Consider the following 25,362-nt stretch of genomic DNA (forward strand, 5'->3'; position numbering starts at 1 on the left):
GAACCCCACTAGAGAGAAGATAGAATCCCATTAAGAACATAGGTAGCGAAGAAAGACAGGAGTTAGTATGGGCGACCTTGCCCGCTTGCGTATTGTATCGCCCTCGCCAAGGGAGAACTCTGTTGCCAACTTTGGTAACCACCGGTGCGAAGTCTTTAGCCAAAAGTTTAAGCGGGGAAATGGGAAGGCCTAGATATTTGAGAGGGTAGGATCCCAAAGAACAGTTCAGAAGATGGGCCACCCGCTGCGCCTCTTCGTCCGAGACCCCAGTCACTACAACCCCACTCTTAGAGAAATTGATTTTAAGACCTGAGAGCGCTTCGAAACAAAGCAGAAGGAATTTCAGATTGGTGAGACTATTATCGCTAAGCTCCATCAAAATTATAGTATCATCCGCATATTGGAGATGAGAGATACCATTAGGGATGAGATGAGAGCTCATCGGAGTAATATGACCAGCCAAGGCAGCTCGAGAGAGAATGCGAGATAGAGCATCAGCCACAAAGTTGAAAAGTAAAGGAGACGCTGGATCCCCTTGCCTGAGGCCCCTACCATTAGCAAAAAACTGGCTAATTTGGCCATTGACAGCCACAGCCGTGTGCCCCCCAGAAACCAATTGCATCAAGCGTTGCATAACAGACCCCTCAAAGCCCTTAGCCAAAAGAACTTGCCGAAGGAAATTCCAACTAACCGAGTCGTAGGCCTTTTCAAAGTCAAGTTTGAGAACCACAGCCTTTGTCCCTCGCACCCGCAGATCATGAACAATCTCATGTAAATAAAGTACCCCGTCCAAACTGAACCTCCCTTTGATGAAAGCAGACTGGAAAGGGCTAATGGTCCGATGTGCAATGGGAGATAGTCTAGTGGCCATGCCCTTTGCAGGCATCTTTGCGAAGTTGTTGATTAAAGCAATCGGTCTAAATTGAGAGATCATATCCGCACCCTTGACCTTAGGGGTTGGACTACCTGAGCCCGTACCTGGAGTCGTCGGGCGTGTCCTTATTTGCGCGCCGGCCGGTGTAGATGTAGTCCGGACTCCCGAGTCCTCTCTTCCTACTTGTCTATCCTGCTAACTTCCATCATCCATAGAAAGCTGAATCGGATGGAAACCAATCGAGGTTGGTGGTTGGTTGGTTCCTTCCCGCGAGGGATCCTTCGATCGACACGATGAGCGGCTCGTACGTACACGCCTGCCCGGCGTGGCTCGTTCGTACACATAGATACGCAGGCATGCACACACTGACGTGTGTGCGTACGTATGCCTTCCCTTCCATCCGTTCCCTAACTTCACCTTCCTCTGCTCTGCATCGTCTAACACCGTACGTGGAGCTCCATCGATCGGCCGTGAGGAGGGAGCTTGTGTGATCGATAAGGGACGTTGTAACTTCAAGGCGAGTCTCCCTTCACTCACCTTTTCTCACTACCAAGTCCATTTTTGGTTGGTGCATCTTTTTCCCTGTCCATCACCATAAATAGCATAACCTTGCAACCAAGTCCCTAACATTTTGCAGTCAACACCCACAACGTTTTATTTTCTTACAAACAAGGACAAATTTTTGACAAGTCGTGGGATTTTCGGCCAGAAATTTCGGCAGCATAACGCGTTGAGAACAAATGCATCCGCAGTGGCACTGCTTGAGCGAAAGCATTTTGTGGTTCAAAAGGTGGACTAATACATAAATGAAATAAAACTTTAACTAGTCATTGGAATTTCCCCTTGAAATTTTGGCAGCATAACACGCGGCAACACATGAGTGAAAAGCGGCTTTTGCTACAGAGGCAAAACTAGCATTGCTGCCGGGCTTTCCTGAATCATCAGAGTGACTAGCTGAACCTCTTCCTAGGTGTACTTGTTGAGCTTGCATGGAAATCATCAGTATGCGTGATAATCATGGGACGTGGCAACCTGTAATAAGTTAGCTGGACAAACCAGCAAGCAAAGAATTCCCAAGATAGAATTATCTTTACTAGATTCTTCGTTATGTTAAGGGCATGCCCAAAAATTTATATCGACTGATTGATGGAAATCACAAGGTCTCAATGCAGCTTACTACTACTGGGAACAAACAAAAAAAGAACCGAAGGAAGAAAGACTTCTGCTAAGATGAAGGCAATTGGTTTTATTAACTAACTATATATGCCCATGGGGCCAAAGCACCATGTAACACAAATTAAGTTGATAAATCTCTTATGATCTATGAGAACTAACAAAGCAAACACGACAATGTACTATTCCAGCAGTTCACGGACATTTTTTACAGAAAAATATTATTAGTATTGTTAGTTTTCATCTTGACATTAACTTGTGTGTGGGAGTCTGGACGTTTATATTTCCTATGCATGTATGTGTGTTTTGAAGGAATGTGGATTTCATGGACTATTGGTTGGAATCTACATATTGCTGAAAAACTAAGACATATATAAAATTTCCACTAACCTTTGCTTGGATGAACTCGTGTGGATCTTCTGAATCAAACACCCATCGTGTGCACAGCTAGCCCATCGCTCTTAACAGAACTTCCTGGCTTTTTTGCTGTGCTGCTTGTGCAGAAGGGTACTTTTTGCCCCCATCGCTGCCTCATCTGCTACATAGATACACACAGAACAAGTTTGGTAATTTTTCCACTGGACCGAGGACTAGTAACTAGTAAGGCATTGATGCACAAGCATGAAAGCCAAAATTGTGGCTATAGCATATATGGGGAGGTACGAGTAGTGCTTCTCAAGTAGTATTAGATATAAATCGTTTTGTACCTATGTATTTTACTCATAGTTATTTCAGCACCTATGTATTTTGATAACAGTCAGTTTCCGTAATCTTATTTACTCTGGCGTGGAGGTGGAACGTGTGTAGTGAAGCATATATATTGTTTCTGCAAATGATCTATCTTCTAGTAGTGCAAAAAATCTGTAATTTTAGCCTAACTATTCAAGGCCGTACGTACTGGCTACTAGCTGTGAGTGCCTTTTGCGTGTGTGAAAAACTTGAGTCAACTTATCAATTAACATCGGCAACTTGGAGATTGATTTAAGAAGCATAACCAAAACACATGCATATATGTTCCTGTCGCTATGTTTGTTTGGCATAGCTACTGGCTAGCAATGAAATGCAGCAGGTAAAAGTAACTAATTAAGAGACAACAACTTTCAGAGCAACTGTTTGCTGAGCTGGAGGCATGGATGATCTATAGTTTGAGACCAACTATTTTCAGAGCCCCAGGTAAAAACAAAGTTCCCCTTCATTCAAAACATAATCTACAACCTCCCAATTTTCTACGGAGAAGCCTTACATCCTTGTACACAGATTTTTACACATAAAAGGAATCGAACACATGTCAATCCATATACAGATTTTTCCACTGACCTTGCTTGAATTGACGCAGATGTCTGCATTGTCCTCGACTGAAACATGTATACTTTTGTATCACGCCTAGTGCCCGGCTTTTAGTTGTGCTCTTGCCCGGTCCGCACCTCCAGCTTCCATGTCAATAGATGCATCACCAGGTCAAAACAAAAAACAAAAACAAAAAAGGGGGCATCAGGCGATTGACTGGTTTCCTTAAAAGTAGACTGGGATGGAGCAAGCATGGTGTGCGTAGCCTTTACATAGAGTAGAGGGTGGGGCAAACAGGCAAGCGGGCCGGCCGGAGATGCATCATTGGCAGGTCGACGGCGTTGCATAGATGGGAGACGCGTGAGGTGTTCGATTGAGGAGAAAAGAGGAGCTAGCAATTGGAGACGGGGCAGGACATTTCATAGAGAGGAGAGAGGGGTGTCAGCCATCATATCTGGGAGAGGAGCGGGCGAGCAATGCGGAGAGGCGTTGGATGGAAGGTGGATCCGCGTGATGGATCGAGGCATCTTGGAAACGAGAGGGAGATGGCGCTGCTTTGATTTGGTTCTCTGGGAGACAATTCAAGGGACGCCTTGTTTCGAGGCAGAATTGAAGGATCCATCTTGGGAGATGATTCAAGGGGTGCCTTGTTTCGTGGGAGAATTAAATGATCCGGCCCCATCCATCAGAAGATTGATTGGTTTGTATCTCAAGCTAGGCTGCTGAAATAACGGAAGGTAGGTACGCATACGTGGGATGAGATGAGATGGGATAGTAGGTATACGCTAGAAAAACGCAGAAAGCGAAAAGACCATGAGCACGAACTGAAACTATCAAAACTTACACTTGTTGGTTTGCCTTGTTCCCAACACTCACGGCTGCCAGCGTCACCATACTCACTCAAAATACCATTTTCTACTTGTTGCCAGCATCGCCAATCAATCAATATACTATTACCTCTGTTCGACATGTATTTAGGAACGGAGGGAGTAGTTTGTTGCCATTTTCTTGTTTTACGATGAAGAAAGAGTACACTTTAACAACACATTACTGGTATATCATAGTTAGGTTATATCACATCCAATTCCCAACTACCGACTCCTCCAGAAATTGTATAATCAGAGCGAGGGGCGAATAATGAGTACGATGATCAAGCATACATACACAAATCTAAATAGGGGAGTATCTTTGAATCGGAAGATTTCTAACCAGCTTCACTTGTTTTTCCCCACGAATCTTCAGAAATTGCATGGCATATATGATTCGACAGCAAACGCGAGAAACATGCACACATACACACACACAAATAATGATGTTTGTTTTGACCCAAAACAATATTGATTACATGAACCAGAAACATAGATTTGCATCTTTGTTTCACAGGCATAGCAAAGTTGCAGACAGACATAATATATATGCGCCAAACTCTGACATCTTTATTTTGAAACCAAGCATTTCATCTCATCTCCCTACACTTCACTGATGAAGGTTGCTTGACTGATGGCCAGATTGATTTTTTCACATATCCATTACAAGATAAAAATGAAAAGGCAAAAATCCAGAACCATATGTACCATCCCAAGCATGAACAGAAGAGCTCCGCGGAGGGGCAAAAAATGTATAACCAATCGAAAACTTTACACTACATTAGCACAAGTTCACAGTTAACTTCACTTGTGCCATTGACCAATTAATTAGGGACTTCCCTCAAATTTTCTTCCTAAACAGCCCAGATCTTCACACCGCGCAGTCTACAACTTGTTGGATGGTCTAAAACTCTCTAAATGTTGAGCCACTTCAACTTGACAACAATCCCACGTTTGGCTCTTGAGCATATGGACTACCCTCGGCCTGTAACAATCACGACTTGCAGGTTCTCTTATTTCCCTTCAGCAATGATCTCCTGTATCATGCAAAAACCCGGGTCAGGTGTTTCTCAAGTGAGCACAACACAAGACAGAAAAGATGATGACAAAACAAGTATTAAGAGGTTCATGGATCTTCACGTTGTACATTAGCCTAGCAAGGACCAAGCTTCAGTTGAAACATTAACAATTATTAGCTCTCAACTAAACTCGAGACCTATAAATCATTGCCAAGATCATTTTCAATGGTAGGCAACACCACCAGGTATGTACACAACAATATGACTACGCATATCAATTAGCACTTTGGCAATCAGCAAGCCAAGAAAAGGTAGTGACCAAACCAAAATTAAACAAAACAACCATGCTCAGCAAGAGACCATCCCTGATCATGTAAGAAACACACATTTCATGGCGCTTACGCATGCCATGGTAAAAAAGGGAGTATAATTCTAAAAAGGGATGCATCAATCAAAGATGGAGTACAGAATGAGAAAAAGGCCAGTCAAATGAAGGCTCACCATGCACTGTTCAAGATGCACCTCATATACTCTGATATTTGTCGGCGGCCAAGCTCTACTAGTTCAGCAATCGCGGTGCTGCCTGGTTTTTAAAGCATGTCCATGGCCTTTATGTAGCACTTCTTCTACTCGATCATGCGCCCACGTGGTTCTTGAGCATTTCGAGTTCCCTCGGCCTTGCAGCAACCATGACTTACAGGTTGTTCTTTCCCCCTTTAGCAATGATCTCTATAATATTCGAAGAACCAGGTCAGGTGTTCCTCTAACAAGCACAAAACAAGACAGAAAGAAGATGATAAAAAATAAGAAGAGGTTCGTGGTTATCTTCACATGCAACAACAGTCTAACAAGGACCCATGGGTCGGAAATAACCAAAAACTTCAACAGCAGTCTAAAAAGGACCAGGCTTCAATTGAAGCATTCACAATTTGCTCTCAGTAAACCTATAAATCATAGCCAGATCACAAATATACACAACCTCTCATAGCCAGAGTCTTTAGGCAATTGGAACCCTACATCACAAGCTACTCAGAAGAAATCCCATAGTTTAGTATAGTAGAGTTTAAATCCAGTTAAGCATAAAATCAATAGTAATGCTCATTCTCAAAGCCAATTATCAAATTACCAAGTCAGCATAGACATTTTTCCTTAGGGATTGATTAAGCCCTCGTATATTCCAGCAAAACGACAAGGCGTTGGTCCATTTCGCAAAAAAATAAAGGATAAGGAGAGGTTCCAGCCCAAGGGGAACATGTCTCAAGCAATTAGCCACACAGCTGCATGCTGAAGTACTAGCACATCTATGTTATGCAAACTAAAGTCATGTATGTAGACTGATGAAGCCCAATATAATAGTATTTCAACCCAACGGTACATTTATAGAAGTACGGCTCGATGGCTGTGGGCACACACATCATGGGAGAGAGGACAGCAGAGGAAACAACGGCTTTACCTATGTCGGAGTCAAATAAGAAGCACCCACTAGAGGGGCAGGCCGGGGGCGCCGACTCGCTGGTGATGTACTCCCCCATGCAGATCATCTCCCTGTGCAGTGTATTACTTACTGGATGGCCTAAATGTCGAGCCACTTCAACGTGACAACAGTTCCCACGTTTGGCTCTTGAGCATTTTGACTTCCATCAGCCTGCAACAACCATAACTTCCAGGTTTTCTTCTTTCCCTTTAGCAATGATGTCCTGTATTATTCAAAGAACCGACTTAGGTGTTTCTCAAGCAAGCACAACATAGGATAGAATAAAGATGATGCCAAAATAAGAAGAGGTTCATGGGTCTAACAAGGACCATTAGTTGTAAATAGCAGATTGCTCAGAACTTCTAAAGCAGTCTAACAAGGACCAAGCTTTAGTTGAAACATTGATAATTTGCTCCCAACTAAACAAGACCTATAAATTATTGATTTCCAGAGCCCAAATATATACAACCTCGTTAAAATAGCAGATTACTCAAGGATGGATCTCTAGCTATGGACAGGGGTGCGTGGAAGCTTGCTATCCATGTGCCAGAGCCATAAGTTGGTTGCGAGATCTTATGGGTTTCACCTCTAGCCTACCCCAACTTGTTTAGGACTAAAGGCTTTGTTGTTATTGTTGTACTCAAGGATGGATCTGAATTCAAACAAGCAGACCAAGTAAAACATAAAACTCATCAAAGGACGTCGATACATGATGGCCATTACATCATGCACACACGGAGACTAAATAAACACTGCTTCATAACTAGGCATGACTCTATGGACCATATAAAGTTAGCACCTCATTTGAAACAATGCCACATAAACAAACACACAAGGTTTTCACTCCATCTGGAGTACCAAAGCACAGAAACACCTGAAAAGATCATATACATTCAATGGACTCAAATATATCCTAAATCAAAAGGGCGGCAACATCATTAGAAGTTTAACTATAACTTTCCTTTATTCTAAGCCTTTGGCAATCATGAATTGATCCTATTTGTGACAGACACAACAAAGATTTCACAAACATCGCTTCCAAAATCCTAGAATAGTAAAATTCTGAAACATAACAACAAATTCTATTAAAAATCATAGTAGTTTCAAATACCATGACACTTCGTCATCGGTGCCAGCACAGCTGTGTTCTGTGAAGCAAAGACTTGTATGTAGTTTACTGAAGTTGAGACACCAATCTTACGAAAACAATTGCATTGATGTTCACAAACTAACAGTTTATCGATAATCTCATATAAAGAATGGCAGTTCCATTGTGAGCATTTAAGAGTCACTTAGGCCCCAAGTTTCTATCAGTTTAACATTAATCCATAGCTCGAAGCAGTAGAGGACAGGCCACAAAGTACTAGGTCCTAGAGCAGACATAGGAGGAAGGAGAGACCAGTAACTCACCTATGCCGGAGTCAAAGAAGAATCGCCCACGAGAGGGGCAGGGCAGGGGCGCCGACTCGCTAGTGATGTACTCCCATGTGTAGATCATCACACCATGTAGTGTATGACTTACTAGATGGTCTAAATGTTGAGCCACTTCAACTTGACAACAATCTCCACATGGCTCTTGAGCATATCGAGTCCTCTGCGTGCAACAAACGACGACTTCAAGGGTTTTGCCCCTTCACCTATGATCTCCTGTAATATTCAAAGAACTGGGCCAGGTCTTTCTCTAATGAGCACAGCACAAGACAGAAAAATGATGATGCAAAAATAAGTAAACAGTGGTTTATGAGTCTAAACGGGACCCATGAGTTGGAAATAGCAGACTACTCAAAACTTCTACAACAGTCTACCAAGGATCAAGCTTCAGTTGTAACATTGACAATTTGCTCTCAACTAAACTTGAGACCTATAAATCATTGCCAGATCACAAATTATTTAACTTATCAAAGCCACAATCTTCAGCCAAAGTCTGTACAATAACAACAGATTTTATAGAAAATCAAAGTGGTTTCAAATGCCATGACATTTTGTCATCGGCACTAGGACAACTATCTTCTGCAAACCAAGCTCATGTATGTAGACTATAGACGTTATCAATAATATGATTGCATATCATTTGTACAGAGGACGTTCGCTAGATCTCTTCATTAATAAGAGAAATAGATGATCAAAGATTTTAGAGCTAGTACAAGTAAAAGTCCAAGTAATTTTATTTGCGAGGACAAAAGTCAGAATAATTCATATGTCCCCAGGTGAGATCAAATCAAGTTAAAGAAAAAAATCATTTCTTTTATCATGACAGGAACATATATAACAAATCAAATCATGACTTTTGAAGCACCAGCAACAAAAAGCCATGAGTAAGTATTGACTGGATGTGTCCAGCTCTGCCAAAATGTCACGCCACAGCAAAATGGAATTCATTCATTCATAGAAGAATTATAAGCTACAGCAAGAATAGCATCACGTCCATCATCTCATAGCTCAGAAGAATGAATGAACAGGGTCAGCTACATATACTAGTCACTCTCAGGTTAGCACATGTTAGAACCAATCCCACAATGTCATTTCAATAACCAGATTAACATGAGTAGCAAATGTACTCCCTCCATAAAGAAATATAAGAGAATTTAGATCACTACTTTAGTGATCTAAACACTCTTATATTTTTTCACAGAGAGAGTATGTCAGAAACAAACAGACGATAGACATCCTTCCAAAAAACCATGAGACCATTACCCACCTGCGGTTGCAGAGAGGAGCTCCAAATCGGTCCTTGGTCGGCGAGCCCCTGAAAACAGGTTTCTTCTAGTTACTATCAATATCATGAAGGAGGCACATCATATCAGTAGAACGGATACAGAAACCTCTTGAATTATCATACTAGCGCCATTAATTTAATTAACCATACAACGGATATATAACTCATGACGCCATAAAACAGATACAATGTTTGACCTCAAATAATGCATGTAGCAGCATACAATAAGTGTAGCATTTTCACAAGAGGTGTAATATTTTCACACGGATAATAAAGGTATAATACCAGCTAGTTAAAATTAACATCCCAGCCACACCCCAACAACTGTAGCACCACAACCAACCCCTAAAGCTTGATTTTCCTAATTATTAGTGAATCGAGTACAACGGGAAAAATTACCACTTTGACCAAAGATATCGACCAAACCAACCACGAGGGAGGACTCACGTCAGAAGACCATGCATTGCAGCAGCAGCAAAACAACTAAGAAGCAGCAATGCCTCTTTGAAAATGCATCTTTAAGCAGCAGCAATGCATAGGTCCAATCTCCATAGGAAAACAACTACATACGACAGTTCAGCATCTCGGTCTTAGATTCTCAGGACACGGCTAAATAGGCAAGGCAGCTCACCGACATCAAAAACTTATTATCGGCATCGTCATTGCATAGATACATGTGCAGTAAGTAAAACCGTGGAGGTGGGGGGACTGACCGACGTCCATAGAACCCAATTAGTTAACGACCTCCCATCTTGTTGGCTTTGACAGGAGGTACCAGCCCTGGGCGCGCAGGCTGGAGAGGGTGCCCGCCAGGACGGTGTATTTCATGTTCTTGTCGGTTGACACGTGTGCAAATGTTGACGCCTTTGAACCACTTACAGTATTCGACTGGGACCATGTAAGAATTAGATCAGCTCTCCTTAGCTTCACGACCCATAGAAGATGTATAATGATGTATCCCAGCCTAGGAAGCTAAAACATAAGATCTATTGGACATGAAACACTTTGTTAATAAGGGTGCTAATTTGTTCTACACGACATCACAAGAATTTAATTTTGTTGTCAGTTTTCATGAGCCACAGAGAACATGCATAGCAGTATATTTCAACTTAAAAAGCTAAAGCATACACAACGATTGGAAATTTATAATATTGTGTCAAAGGATGCTAATTTGCTACGTAACGCATCACGGGCAAAGAAAGAAATAAAACACCAACATCCACTGACTAGTTCAGTGGCTCAAGTGATAGTAATGCACAAAGCATATATAGTAATGCATTTCATGGCCCAAACATAACATATATAGCAACGCATTTCAACTTAGGAAGCTAAAACATACATGTCTATTGGGCATGTATAACTTTTTTCAATAAGGGTGCTGTTTTGTTGTACACGGCATCAGAAGCCATCAAAAACCACAACCAGTTCAGCGGTTCAAGAAACTAGATGCCGGAATGCCTTGTGTGTGAGCTTCTCTTGTTCAGCCACAACAGAGCATCAACACATATATAAAACAACAGATTTTATTGAAAATCAAAGTGGTTTAAAATGCCATGATGTTTTCTACTAGCACAGCTATGTTCTGCAAACCAAAGTCACCTATGTAGATTACTGAAAGTTCAGCCACCAATCTCACGAAAACAATTGCATTGATGTTTCGAAAACCAACAGTTTATCAATAATCTCAATAAAATAATGTGACAGTTCCATTGTGAGCATTCACGACTCACCCAATCCCCAAGTTTCTATCAGTTTATATGCGTCCCTAGTTGGGTGTTATTCAATCAGAATATCGGTAATCTAATTTTGCTTTGGAAATCATGTGCATTTATGGAGCTCATGTAAATCTACTGCGGCATTAATATTTGAGATTAATCAACACATAGCCATTCTACAGGTGCATTGCTGCTGTTTAGATGGTCGGTTGGTTCGTTACCTGTTGCAAGACCTTAGAGAGTTTAGCGTGCCTTGCCCCCCTCGTCGTCCAGGATCACCTCGAGCGAGATGCCCTGTAGGTTCACCAGCGTCGTCTCCAGCATATCCAAGTCTGTGCTGTTGCCTCTGTTTTTAAGGTGTCTCTAAGGCGTCGCTTAGGCGACGCCTAGGCGTGAGGGCCCCCAAGGAGGCAAGGCGTCGGCCTTGCCTTACATGTGTGTCTAAGGCGTCCGCCTTAGTCCTTAAGGCGTCCAAGGCGTCCGCCTAGGCGCCACTATGCCTGGCCTAGGCGTGAGGGCCCCCCCAGGAGGCAAGGCGTCGGCCTTGCCTTACATGTGTGTCTAAGGCGTCCGCCTTAGTCCTTAAGGCGTCCAAGGCGTCCGCCTAGGCGCCACTATGCCTGGCTTAGGCAAATAAGGACGCCTTAGACAGAGCTGGGTGGTTTAGGCGGGAAACAGATAACTGGGAGGGAAGGAAAGGGCGGGAAACTTTGTTTTGGCGCCAACAGGTACTAGAGGGAGAGAGAGAGACCTGTAACCATTTTCAGTTTCCCCCCACCCCCAGGCTGGATCTGAGCTTCTCCCCCTCCTCTCTAGCAGCTTCCCCCTCCTCTCCGGTAGATCCCCCTCCCCCTCCTCTCTGGCAGCTTCCCCCTCCTCTCCGGCAGATCCCCCTCCCCTTCCTCTCCTGCAGTTCCTCCTCCTCCTCTCCTGCAGATTCTCCATCCTCTCCTGCAGATTCTCCATCGTCTCCAGAACTATATGGGCTCTACAACCATCAGTTGCAAGGTGTGTATGGCTGTATGCCTAGTTGCCTAATGCCTACCAAATTCTACTTAATTCTGCTGCTTATAAGTCTCTAAGGCGTCGCCTCGCCTTATGCCTTAGCGCTTAGGCAGTGAGGCGCCCCCCAGCGCCTCGCCTCGCCTTACCGCCTTAAAAACATAGGCTGTTGCCAAACATGAACATCGAAGCAGGCTGGCCAAAGTTACCCCTTGTCATGCTAGGTGGTGGTTTCAGGACAGGAAATCTTTTCATTCCTTTTCAGATAGCAGAATAGAAAAATTGATGAAACAGCAGATTAAAATCACCTTTAGAGAGCAGTAGAGTATCATGTCGATGTGAATCCACAGAAGCTTCAGGGGATAGTCAACATCTTTGGTGTTCAACCAACATATCTCTTCTCCAATATTAGCCCTGGAAGTTTCCATAACTTAAGAAATAGTGGCCAACAAACAAGCATGTCATAATGCGCCGAGCTAAGTAGAGGACAAGTACAAGAACATGGTCTCCAATGAAAAAATGAATGTTGCTAGGCAGGCACGCACGCACGCATGAATATTTTGAAGCAAGAATAAGTAAATTTGGTAGCATGATTAATGGATGGCACACAACAAACGACTCCTGCATGAACTAGAGTACATACACTCTGCTTGCAGTCTGAATCTGATGGCATGGTTTGAATCAATCAAGCAGACAAGCATGGTTTGGATCTGACGGAGATGGGAAACGGTGCTCACATGTACTGTGCGTAGAACAAGGAGGAGGAAGCAGCAGACGTACCCTTCCTCCTCCTAGGCTGACGTCCGCCGCGCGAGCACCGGCGCACCGGGAGCCCTTCCTTGGTAGTGGCCAGCTCAAAGCCGCGGTTTTGGAGCATGCTCTTGAAGAGCCCGTGCCCGCCGGCCGTGATGCCGAGCCGGAGGTGTCGCATCACGGACATGGGAGCATCGCTTGCACTTGTCAGTCAGGCTCTCAAACCTGATCTTATCCAACGCCTGCACATCATAGCACCCAAACACGTAATCAAAGTGTTTAGAGCTAGTACAAATAAAAATCCAAATAATAGGATTTTGCGAGGATAAAAGTGAAAATCCATTCTTTATCATGACATGAGCATAACAACACACATCTCACAATTCAGACAGAAGTGCTAAACTCATGACTTGTGTTGCATCAGCAACAAGAAGGCATAAGTAGATATTTTCTGGATGTGTCCAGTGACAGAAAAACGACATGCCACAATAAAAGGGAATTCATTCATTCAGAGAAGAATAATTATCAGCCATCCATAATTCATGAAGTTATGACAACCCACAAGAACTACCAAGTCTATCCAGAACATATTAAGCACGAGCAAGTAAATAGGGACGAGACTTATGTTTTGCTGTACCTGATCGTCCTTGAGGTAGAGGTTGATGTTAGTACCCCTCCATAGGGGCTCTCCAGCAGTATCACATATCACAGCGAAGAAGCCACTAGTCTGGGACTCCCAAACATAGTGCTCATTGTCGTTGTGCTTGCTGGTCGCAACAACTCTCTCAGCAACAAGGTAAGCATAGTAGAACCGACACCAAACTGACGAATCATGGACACCACACACCAACAGCTAGGGCCTCCATGAAATACCTCGTGCCAGACCTTGCAATGGTACCAAGGTTGTTCACGAGGTATGACTTGGACATACAAATACCACTGTTCATATTCGTGAGTGTGGTCGTGGCCTTGTGAGGGACATTGTGGATGAATAGCTCTGGCTGAGCATCCAGCTCGCTCTTGTCCGTCAGGCTCTCAAACCTCCTTGTGAGGGACATTGTGGATGAATAGCTCTGGCTGAGCATCCAGCTCGCTCTTGTCCATCAGGCTCTCAACCTGCACACATAGCACCCCAATACCCAGTTTAGTGTGATTCTCACAAATAACAAGCCAATATGCAAACATAACCGATGAGTAAGTAAACGACTGGATAGAAGCAGGCTAGGTATTTGCCGAAGGATGCTGCGTGTTGTGCTGATGTGATACGTTCATGTTAAAACATGACTGCAAGTATTGACAAAAGTGGTGCACGGTTGCATTAGAACAGTGGATGCTTTCATCCTACTCCTGAAGACCGAGTAGCAGAAGCACGGGTTGAAAGTGAAACCACTATGATCATGGTTTCTTCACGTATTATTAGATATAATGGCGGAGCTCCTGACAGAGTAGAACAATGGATTCAAGGCTGTTCTAGAGTAACAATTACTAGTTATTATAGACGACCGTCCATGCTTATAAAAAAATATCAGATAAGTTAGGATTTCGTTTACTCCACTTTCAAGTATTGGGCATATCATTATACTGAACATCTATGTCTATAATCACTTTAGGGCTAGAATAAAATATCAAGGCTGTCAACAACATGGAAGTTTAATAAACCAAGAAGTCCACAATGACCTTTAAAAAATACAGTCAGGTTTAGCTTGTACACCACCCACAATCCACATAAATAGGGGAATTGTGTTGTGTCTAAATACTCCGATATGAAAAATGTCATGTATCAATCAACGTGCTTCTTGGAAACAAATCCGGTCATGACTTATGAACAGAATCTCTTAAAACTTGAAAGCTGATCTGGAGGAACTAAACAACAGTCCTATAGTATGAGGCGTAAGCAGATTAAAGTGGACTTTGGTTTCTTTCTGAAGATTTTTACATGTAACAGATCAAACAAAATGCATCAAGTTAGAAGAAACTATCGAAAATATACTTATCAATGATATGACCTCTTTCAGTCAGTGAACTAGTACGGGTACCAGAATACAGAACTGGACCAGAGTATGTCCTTTGTCTTTGTCTAACTTCACTGCTAAAGTTTTCCACCCTCAGAACCTTGCGTCGATGTAGAGGATAATGAGAAGAGAAGAAGAGAAGAGGGAGGGGTTACCTTCAGACTTGGAAGAGCAGCCGAGGATGGGGGATTTCTCTGTCGCCCGCGGCCTCTTCCTGTTTCCTTCCAGAGGGTAGATCTTAGCCCTTCATCCTTCCTGATAGGCTTGGAAGCTCCATGCCCGAGCAGCAGCAGACGGAGGAAGCATCTCCTTCCAGGCCCTTGACGACAGTCTGCTCATGCACAGCCGCTCGCGATTTTGAGTGGCGATGGAGCTCCAGTCCAACACACCATCCTGATCCCTCTAGCAGTGGTTGCTGACCTGACAAGAATAGCTTCACCTTCACCTGTTGTTCGCAACGAAAAACAACAAGCATGAGCCAAAGAGGCAACACGTTAAGCTTCACCAGACAAGAGGTCAATACAATATGTAGGTCAACTATCACAATATGTAGAAATGACAAGATTTTGAGTTTATGAACTGGGACACTGTAATCGGAATAGCTCTTCAAGTATAGTCTAACATATTACAGTAGAACTGAATATCTGTGCAAAAATGCAACTTGCTGTTTCCGAAATTCATGATCATAAGATGTGCAGAAAAATGCATCAGGTTCAATCTCCTTGAGTGAGGAAAAATACAAACAAACAGTGCATTATCCATTACTTATAACCCTAAGAGTAGTTTTCATGAATCGCAGTACAAGCAATAGCATGGGAATATAAAAATCCCAAATATTTGACATTTTAATGGAAGGGTAGCGTTTTTTGAATTGAAAATGATAATGTTGTCACCATAGGGAAAGCATAATGCTGGATATTAGAAGGCAGAGGAACATGATTTCCTCAAATCATGCATGTAGCAGCATACAGGTAGTGTAGCATTTTTACAAAATGTGTAATATTTTCACATGGATAAGAAAGGTATAATGCCAGCTAGTCAAAACCAACATCCAAGCCACACCCCAACAGCTGTAGCCCCACAACCAATCACATCCATGCTTTAATTTAATTATTTAATAGGTGGACAGTAGGTTTTTTTTGAAAGTCCAATAGAAAAGGGCAAATGCAAGTTTTGAATGAACAATCCAGATCCAAACAATCACGAGTTCTGAATCATGCCACAACAAAAGCGAATTCATTTATTCAGAGAAGAATAACTATCATCCACAGGAAATCAGCAGCACGTCCATCATTCACGAGGTTATGACATGCCGAGATTAGAAAATTTCATTTCAATACATCTCTCTTTTGTCTGAACTGAAGAAACCATTTTTTTTCAGTTAAATGCAAATTGACAAGTACTCCCTTCGTTCCTAAATATAAGTCTTTTAAGAGATTCCAATGCGGGCTACATACGGAGCGAAATGACTGAATCTACAGTCTAAAATATGTCTATATGCATCCGTATATAGTCCTTATTGAAATCTCTAAAAAAATTATATTTAGGAACGGAGGGAGTACAACCGTCCACAGTAGAGAAGCAACTGTGGATAAGCTCTCAGATTATCACATAATCAAAAACAACATCATCAAGTAAGCCATCAAATTCTCAAAAGCTAACATGGGGCTAGTGCTCAACATTAAAAAGGTCTTCAGTTTTCAGTTTAAGTGAATCAAGGTACATGATCTCTAAACTGTGTACAAATGCAAAATATCGTGATTCCTAAACTGCAGTCTTTAAGCCACGATAGCTAATAACTAACTAACCATTGCTTAAAAAAGTGCAACACGGTAACTATAATAAGACAGATTTACATAGTAACTAATTCACGAAGAAACATATACTCATAAATCTCTGCTCTAGTTGGTCACTACTGTAAGCTAGGAAATATATACTTGCAGGGATTCATGAAGAACAACATGCTGCACACCCACCTACTGGAACACTAGACGTAATCACATACATGATGGAATTGGAACGAGAATATTACCCAGAACGCCAGCTTATGGATGTTCTAGGAAAGTAACCACCACAGGTTCTAGGGTATGGATGTTCCAGGGATGGTAAGGAACTCAAGTGGCAGGCATCATCCTTCCGTTAGTAAGGTATAAAACTTGTAAGAGCAGCGGGACAATAAATAAATCTATGTATGATATGACAGTTGCAACGCATACACATAAACCAAGCCAACAGATGCTGGACACGGGGAGGGGCGAGAGATCGTCGACAACTCGAAATAGTGACTTACCTACACCGGTAAGTAAGCTGATGAATCTAAGCTAGTACTCATCACCGATGATGCGGGTTCACCAGTCCGTCCTTCAAGTGAGTCGGAATAGTCACGGGTCATCGACACACCTCTCCTGTAGTGGCCTGGCCTGCAGAGGAGCAAGCAGGACCTCGAGTTTCAAAAAGGCAGTACTTAAATACAAAACAAGGTAAGAGCTAGCACCCAGCAAAACAACAATCCATCAGGCAACTCGCCGGAACTAATCCACACCACCAGAACACCACCACATTCAGCAGCAACCCTCTGTTTCTAAATATACAAATAGTAGCATGTTGAGAGACAGGCATATACTCACTCCGTTTCTAAATCTAAGTCCCTTTAGAGATTTCAATACGAACTACATACGGATGCATATAGACATATTTTAGAGTGTAGATTCACCCATTTCGCTACGTATGTAGTCCATAGTGGAATCTTTAAAAGGTCTTCTGTTTAGAAACGGAGGGAGTATAACCTAAAAACAGAGCAGGGCAGAATAGCATTGTTGAGACATCTAAGATTCTTTGGCAAACCAAAGTAAATAACTGCCCCAAATTCTGGCATCAACGTAGATGATAACCATGACAACCAGTTGTTAAACAGAGCCTAACCATCCACAAACACAAGCCATGATCGTTAACAGAGATCATATCAGTAAGCCTCAACATGGCAACCATGCGCCAGACCAATGGCAAAGATCATCAACTCGACGGCCGGAGCAGAGCAGGGAGGAGAAAGGGGTGACCAGGGACTCACCTAGTGGTGATAGATGAGACAGTCGTGGGAGGCGACGCCAAGGTTACAGGGCGTCAACCCCGCTATCTCATCGGGGCCAGAAGCAAGGAGGCGCACCACTGTCACCGTCATGCTTCACATCTGAAGCACAAAGCATGCATCAAGTCAACAACAGTTGATCACATGACAAATCATACAATGTTGAACAGAAATATGTAAAGCAAGTTGCCTCAAATAAAGCCCCATGAGTAGTACAGGATATGATATAGCGTTTGCATTACTATGAATAGCCCATTGTTGTCGAACTCGGTGAAATAGATGCAAGTGATTCAATTTCCAGGTGGCAGCAACATCGCCCTATATAGAAGGGTGTGCTAGCCACAGCAAGACAAGGAACTCATCAAATTAAGAATTGCAGAGAATGTCATTCTGGGGTACGCCCATATGCAAAGTAAGTAAATGTATGAAAGCATTTCATAGAACAAAACCCATTCTACATCTACAAGTATAACCTGAACCTAATGACTGGTAAAAGCAGCGACAACACCATCACAATCACAAGATTGTGTTGGCCAAAATACCACAACAAAGGGCACAATATGTCCATAGCTTGAATGCTAGGTCCCAGGGCAGACAGACGAGAAAGGGGAGACCAGGGACTTACCTAAGCAGTGCTAGCCGAGTCAGTCGTGGGAGCCGGCGTTGTGTTACGGGACGACAACCCCACCGCGTCATTGGCGCTGGAAGCAAGCCGGCCCACCACCGTCGCTGTCATGCTTCACATCTGAAGCACAAAGCATGCATCGAGTCAATGCTTGGTCTAAATGGATTCAACTGATAGTTAGGATGGAATGTGAATGCAGTTTGTACACACCACACATTGCTTGCACATGTCAAGTCAGAGATGATTGAGATACTTTCCTAATATATGGATACAGTATGTGTAATATAAAAGCCAACTATCCAACTTGAAATTTTTATCAACATCGCAACCATGCACCGGACCAAAAGAACTAGATGATCGACCATAAGGTCGCCAAAAACTCCTTTGACCAGAATCCTGCTCCAACTATGAAGCATGTGTGGACTGAGAACTTTGACTTTGCCAAGAGCACAAGAGATGCTACCATCATTATCAGAAAGTAGAAGATGAAACGCATCAGACCCATGAATCTCCAGATAACAGTAAAAACTCCACTAATGAGCGACAAGAATGTCCGACTGTGACACAAAAAACTGCACCATAGTCAGGTACTCAGGTGGTCCAAGTATAGAAGGGGCAGAAACCATGTTTCATGTTATTCCAAAACATAAGTTGTGTTCTGCAATTCCAAAACATGATTCACACACACATACTCCTTTTGTCCCAAAATTCCTGTCTTAGATTCGTCTAGATATGGATGTATCTAATACTAAAACATGACTTGATACATCCGTATTTAGACAAATTTAAGACAAGAATTTTGGGACGGAGGGAGTACATGCCAATATATTAGCACAATTAATATATTAGCAGATATTGATGAGAAGCTGAAATATATCTAAGCACCCAAGAAAAATCATGTCTTTTTTTAATACAAGGACTAGAAGATACACATGCCATGTATTTGCAGGCTCTAGTATGATGCCAGTAAGATGGAAACTCCGACAGAAACCTTACTTATCCTCGATCCTAGCTTACAAAATCAACATCCAAGACGTGGGATTGAGCTTGATCTTGACTATATCAGATGCATACACATTGAAGAAACAAAATCAATGGATATAGAAGCCTGAGAAATTCAGTACCCAGTTGTGGTCTTTTTGCCCACTCGGTCTCGAACGCCGCCACGCCAGCGTCCATTGCCCCGTATACGCCTTGCTATACCTAGAGCCCCATCTTTTGGCATACGTCCAACACTTTGAAATACTGAGATGCCACTATGCCCTTCTCCACCCCTTGCCGAATTAGCAATTCTTGCGTGTTTTGATCTGTTGAATGTTAACACCAAAATATGAGAGCAGAAAGTTAATAATAAGGGCATGTGTATGGAAGAAACCCACTAGATAAAGGTACGGAGTAAGATGACAGAATTACATTTAGTGAGTCGAATGAAGTAGGTACTTAAACCAGAAGCAAGTTTGTGTTACACAAGTCAATCAATTAAGGAGGAACAGTAGAAACCAGTACCTGTCTGCAATGTTTTAGGCAGCGGGCTGTCATCTAGCCTCTCGAGAGTGACAAGACCCTTCACATACTGGGATAGTTGTTATGCAGCGAAGGCTCGCTCTCAAAGATCTGCATGACTCTTTCTGGGTTACTTCTGTATATCTCCCCCTGGCTCCAACGGATCTATCTCTTCCAGCTGTAGCAAAGCACACCAAATTACTGAGGAAGAGTACCATGGTGTGATACATCCAGCTTGGTGTCCGCCTTCATGACACGTGGTCACCGTTGTCTACCTTGTATGGCTTAGGGCACCAGAGGCGCACTTACATGGGACCTACAAACATCGAGAGAGTTTGTCAGACAATTTTATATAATCTTTATGGGAACCCAAATCCATTATGTACAGTAATAAACCTAGAAAACCAGGAAAATGTATTAACATTATTTATTCTCTTGCTGCAACTCGCTACTGGAACCAGGAAATAGAATCATTTTCTTAGTTCCACACAATTACTCACTATCCACACAGATGTAGTAGCATATAAAACCATCATGACTGGGAGTTTGAAGGGGGGGGGGGGGGGCAGTCATCCAGATGTACTAACATATACAGCTACATATAAAACCATCATTCAGGCACATGCTAACACGAAAGAAGGTAAATAAACAGCAAAAACCAATCCGTTATGTTAGGGCCAACCACCATGCTAGAAAGAGTATAGATCGAGATAGTTCTTTCAGTTTCATGAAACAACGAAGGGAGCAATCAATATCATCAACCTTCAAATACATGTAACAGTCTAGCGGAGGAACTCATCAAATTCTGGGGTATGGTTGTCGTTCACATGAATGAATATATTAAAAGAAAGTACATGTATGCTAGCATTTCATAGAGAAAACAACATCTCTACATTGAGGTAAATAAGGAAGGTGCTCTCAACAGCAAAGAGAACATGATGAAGTCAAGAACAAAAAAAATGTTGCCACTGTCATGCATCTGAAGGTCGACCCTGCCTGCCAGATAACTACTCGCTCCGTCTAAAAAACATCTTACATTATGGGACGGACGGAGAACACGACTGTTGAAATATGTCAAAGTGCCAAGTAAAATCATGTCTTTCTTTTAATACAGCAAGGACAAGAAGATACACATGCCATGTACTTGCAAGCTCTAGTATGATGCCAGTAAGATGGAAACTCTAACAGAAACCTTACTTATCATTGATCCTAACTTACAAGAATAACATCCAAGTAGTGGGATTGAGCTTGATCTTGGCTATATCAGATGCATACACATGGAAGGAAAAAAATCAGTGGATAAAGAAGGCTGAGAAATTCAGTACCCAGTTGTGGTCTTGCAGCCCACTCAGTCTCAAATGCCGCCACGCAGGCGTCCATTGCCCCGTATACGCTTTGCTCTACCAAGAGCCCCATCTTTTGGCATACGTACGTCCAACACTTTGAAATGATGTGATGCCACTATTCCCTTCTCCATCCCTTGCCGAATTAGCAATTCCTGTGTGTTTAGATCATGTTGAATGTTAACACCAAAATATGAGAGCAGAAACTTAAAAACAAGGGCATGTGTATCATGAAAGAAACCCACAAGCTAAAGGTGTGGAGTAAAATGACAGAATTACATCCAGTTAGTTGAATGAAGGAGGTGCTCAAACCAGCAGCAGGTTTGTGTCACACAAATCAATCAATTAAGGAGGGGCAGTAGAAACCAGTACCTCTCTACAATGTTTTAAGCGAGGGCTTTCATCCAGCCTGTCGAGAGTGACAAGAGCCTTCTCATAGTGGGAGAGTTGTTATGCAACGAAGGCTGGCTCTCGAAGATCTGCACAACTCTTTCTGGGTTACTTCTATAGATCTCCCGGTGGCTTCAGTTCGTCGATCTCTTCCAGCTGTAGCAAAGCACACCAAATGACTGAGGAAGAGACCTCCGGTGTGATCCATCCAGCTTGGCGTCCGAATTCAGGACGCCTGGTTGCCGCTGTCAACCTTATAGGGCTCAGAGCACCAGGCGCACACTTACATATGCCTATGGAACTGAGAGACCTACAAACATCGAGTGTGATTGTCATATTTCATCTGTATGGGACCCAAGTCCATTCTGTACAGTAATGAAGCTAGGAGAGTTGCAAAATGTATTAACATTATTCATTCTCCTGCTGCAATTTGCTACCAAGAAATGCAGGATGGGGAGAACACCTAATTCGATTAACAACGGAAGGATATAGAATCTCGCCCATAAAGCATTCAGTAAAAGCAAACAAGGCTGTGTTTAGATGCACAGTATTTAGAAAACAATAGTATTCAGAAACAACAGTACTAGAACCTGTAGGCACGAAATACCACAATATACATATTCTATGGTATTTTGCAGCATTGGCAAACTGAGAGGAGTTTGGCAGTTGTGGTATTTACTAGGGTACTTTGTTTATGTTTGTACTTATGTGACGTAACTAGCTACTAAAAAAGTAATTCAAATAAACTTGTACAAGGGTGTACATAATTTGTAGCTTGTATGCTGGACGTACACATCACAATCCATTGAGGTTACTTGGCCTCCGGCCACCACGCGCCAGACCATTGCTGGTCGTGCTGCAGCTACAAGCTGCTTTACAAGAAACAGAACACGTCAAGGGAAAACAAAAGGATGGCTCGCCGCTGCTCTACAAGTTCTCACTCACCGATTCAAATTCACGCGCTCAGTAAACTGATGGCGACATGTCAGACACCATGCGCATTGTGTATGTCGACCCGGTCAACGCGCAGGCGTACAGAGAAACCCTAGCTATGCAGACCCAATTCAATAGGATGAAATATGTATAAGAAATCAAACCACAAAGGTTCCTTTCGTTCAACACCATTGCTTGGTTTCTACATGATTGTGGAGACGGATTGTTGGCTAGAGAAGAGGCAATGAGATGAAGAAAACGGCTGGCCATGGAGGATACAAGACAATGTTTTTTCTCCACAGGATTGTTGTTTTAATACTCCAAAATTACAACAGTATTTGAAATACCAGACATTCTTAAACTACAGTATTGCTTCGATCAGGTCGGCGGGCAGGCAGACAGAAAAACCCTAGCTATGCAGACCAAAATTCAATCGGATGAAATCTGTATAACAGATCAAACCACAAGACTCGGTTAAAAATAAAGAGTTCAGGGTTGTTGTTTGAATACTCCAAAATTACCACAGTTTCTGAAATACCACATCTTAACCTGCAGTATTCTTTCCATCCAATCACTTGAAAGTATTCAATACCCTTAGGTTCTTTTAGAAACCACGGTATCCCCAGAATACAAAAAAAATACTGTACTTTGCAACCAAACAATTCCATTTATGAATGCAAGAAGCAAATAGCAATTTTGGGATGTTCCGCAATTACTCCTAACCGTAGCCACTATAAGCTCCATCTTGTTTAAATCGGAAAGAGGAGAGAGAAAAAAAATCTGAATCTGCCAAGAGCAACACGGAGCCGAATAGAGAGCGCAGATGAGCGAGAGAGAGGGAGAGAACCTTCCAAGCTGCTCCACAAGAAATAGAACACGACAAGGGAAAACAAAGAGATTGCTCGCCGCTGCTCTACAAGTTCTCACTCTTCGCAGAAACATCACCGATTCGAATGTACACAGCTCAGTGAACTGACGCGACATGTTCGACACCATGGGTTGTGTATGTCGGCCAGGTCGGCGGGCAGGCAGACAGACAAACCCTGGCTATGCAGACCCAAATTCAATTGGATGAAAACTGTATAACAAATCAAACCACAGGGCCCGGTTAAAAATAAAGAGTTCAGGGTTAGTTGTTGTTTTGATACTCCAAAATTACCACAGTGTCTGAAATACCACAGCTTCTTCAACTGCAGTATTCCTTCCATCCAAACACTTGAAAGTATTTAATACCTAGGTTGTTTTAGAAACCACGGAAAATGCTAAAAAATACTGGACTTTGCAACCAAACAATTACATTTATGAATCCACGCAGCAAATAGCAATCTTGGGCTGTTCTACAATAACTCCTACCTAATCGCAGCCATGATAAGCCGCAGCTTGTTTAAATCGGAAAGAGAGAGAAAAAAGATCTGAATCGGCCAAGAGCAACACGGAATCGAACAGAGAGTGGAGATGGGCGAGAGAGAAGGAGAGGACCTTCCATGGCGTCGGAGATAGCAGGGTCAGAGCAGCCATGCAGAACCTGAACCTCTCCCGGCGCGCGACTGTGGAGAAGGAGCAGACTCGAGCTTTGGCTGTGGCGTCGTCCTGGTCAGAGAGAGAGAGAGAGAGAGAGAGAGAGAGAGAGAGAGAGAGAGAGAGAGAGAGAGAGAGAGAGAGAGAGAGAGAGAGGGGAAACGGTCAACTGTCGACCGAGGCTGGACCTCGTCGGAGGAACGACACAGCATGCACAAACGGAGGCGGATGGCATGCAACAACTTGAGGAGGAGATGGGGGATTCCTTGGTTGGTTGGTTGGTTGGGTCAAATTAAAGAGCACTCCGTCCGGCGACGTATATATTGGCGGCCGAGCATGTGCTGGGCCTTCCCGCAGCTGTGGTTGCTCGACGCGCATGTCCTCGCCGTCGCCGCGCACCGTCAATGTAACTAGGCCCCGGCGCAGTCTCCGTCCCCTGTTCCCGCTGGGACGTGCACGAGTAGGCGTGTTTGACGGCGCTGCTTCGTAGGCACATAATCTGTTGCGAGTACGACACCGGACCCAACTTATAGATGCCGGTTTTCAGAGTTGTAAGATCAAGTTGGAACGAAGGGTAGGAAGACAGGATTCCAGCACGGGACTACAAATATGCACCGGCCGGCCCGCGCACGTACGGCACGCGCCAGGCGAATTGGAGCTTCTACAGGCGATAGTTTTAGTTCAATTGGCTGCTCAATTTTACAGCATATATCTAGTTTAGCAAACTGTACCTTATAGCACTCGATCGCCATACAGAGCGCGCGACGAGAGTACAAGACGACACGACCGACACAGTGCGTGAGTGACCAACCGAGGAGAGAAGACAAGTGATCGACCAGGCTATGGCCAGCGGGTGCACGCTCCTGCTGGTGAGCAAAATCACTGTTTCGACCCTTTCCTCGAAGGTTGGCAAGATTTTATCTCACTTTAGAAAAAATCTGATCTTTATTAGTGACGCCATCCATTATGGTGTTTGTGTTCCATGGGAAACATCATGGTCTATAGCTCTTTCCCTATACCATGGGCTGTCACCACTCTACCGACATGTTATAAACTTATGGGATTGGACACATC

General features: G+C 43.1%; 2 long non-coding RNA genes across 19 annotated transcripts; both read right to left on the reverse strand.

The window, feature by feature from the left end:
• Window positions 1-1,332: 1,332 nt before the first annotated feature.
• LOC123040561 (uncharacterized) lies at window positions 1,333-4,281 on the reverse strand. Its single transcript, XR_006418193.1, has 3 exons — window positions 3,365-4,281; window positions 2,438-2,582; window positions 1,333-1,456 (listed from the first exon to the last, which is right to left on the reverse strand). It is a non-coding gene; the product is annotated as an uncharacterized lncRNA (long non-coding RNA).
• Window positions 4,282-4,748: 467 nt separating this feature from the next.
• Window positions 4,749-24,451, reverse strand: LOC123043613 (uncharacterized). 18 transcript variants are annotated; one of them, XR_006419373.1, is made up of 19 exons: window positions 22,783-24,450; window positions 22,601-22,706; window positions 21,820-22,147; window positions 21,430-21,602; window positions 20,108-20,420; window positions 19,726-19,908; window positions 18,602-18,721; window positions 17,959-18,078; window positions 17,182-17,311; window positions 15,047-15,336; window positions 13,517-13,995; window positions 12,864-13,121; window positions 12,435-12,540; window positions 10,123-10,395; window positions 9,392-9,439; window positions 8,104-8,340; window positions 6,673-6,916; window positions 5,721-5,948; window positions 4,749-5,237 (listed from the first exon to the last, which is right to left on the reverse strand). It is a non-coding gene; the product is annotated as an uncharacterized lncRNA (long non-coding RNA). The 18 variants fall into 18 exon arrangements; XR_006419379.1 differs by having other exon boundaries at window positions 21,820-22,138; window positions 22,630-22,706; window positions 24,250-24,449; XR_006419375.1 differs by having other exon boundaries at window positions 22,630-22,706; window positions 24,250-24,449.
• Window positions 24,452-25,362: the final 911 nt, after the last annotated feature.

The sequence above is a fragment of the Triticum aestivum genome, chromosome 2B (genome assembly GCF_018294505.1).
Source record: "Triticum aestivum cultivar Chinese Spring chromosome 2B, IWGSC CS RefSeq v2.1, whole genome shotgun sequence".
In the NCBI taxonomy this organism is placed as follows: Eukaryota; Viridiplantae; Streptophyta; class Magnoliopsida; order Poales; family Poaceae; genus Triticum; species Triticum aestivum.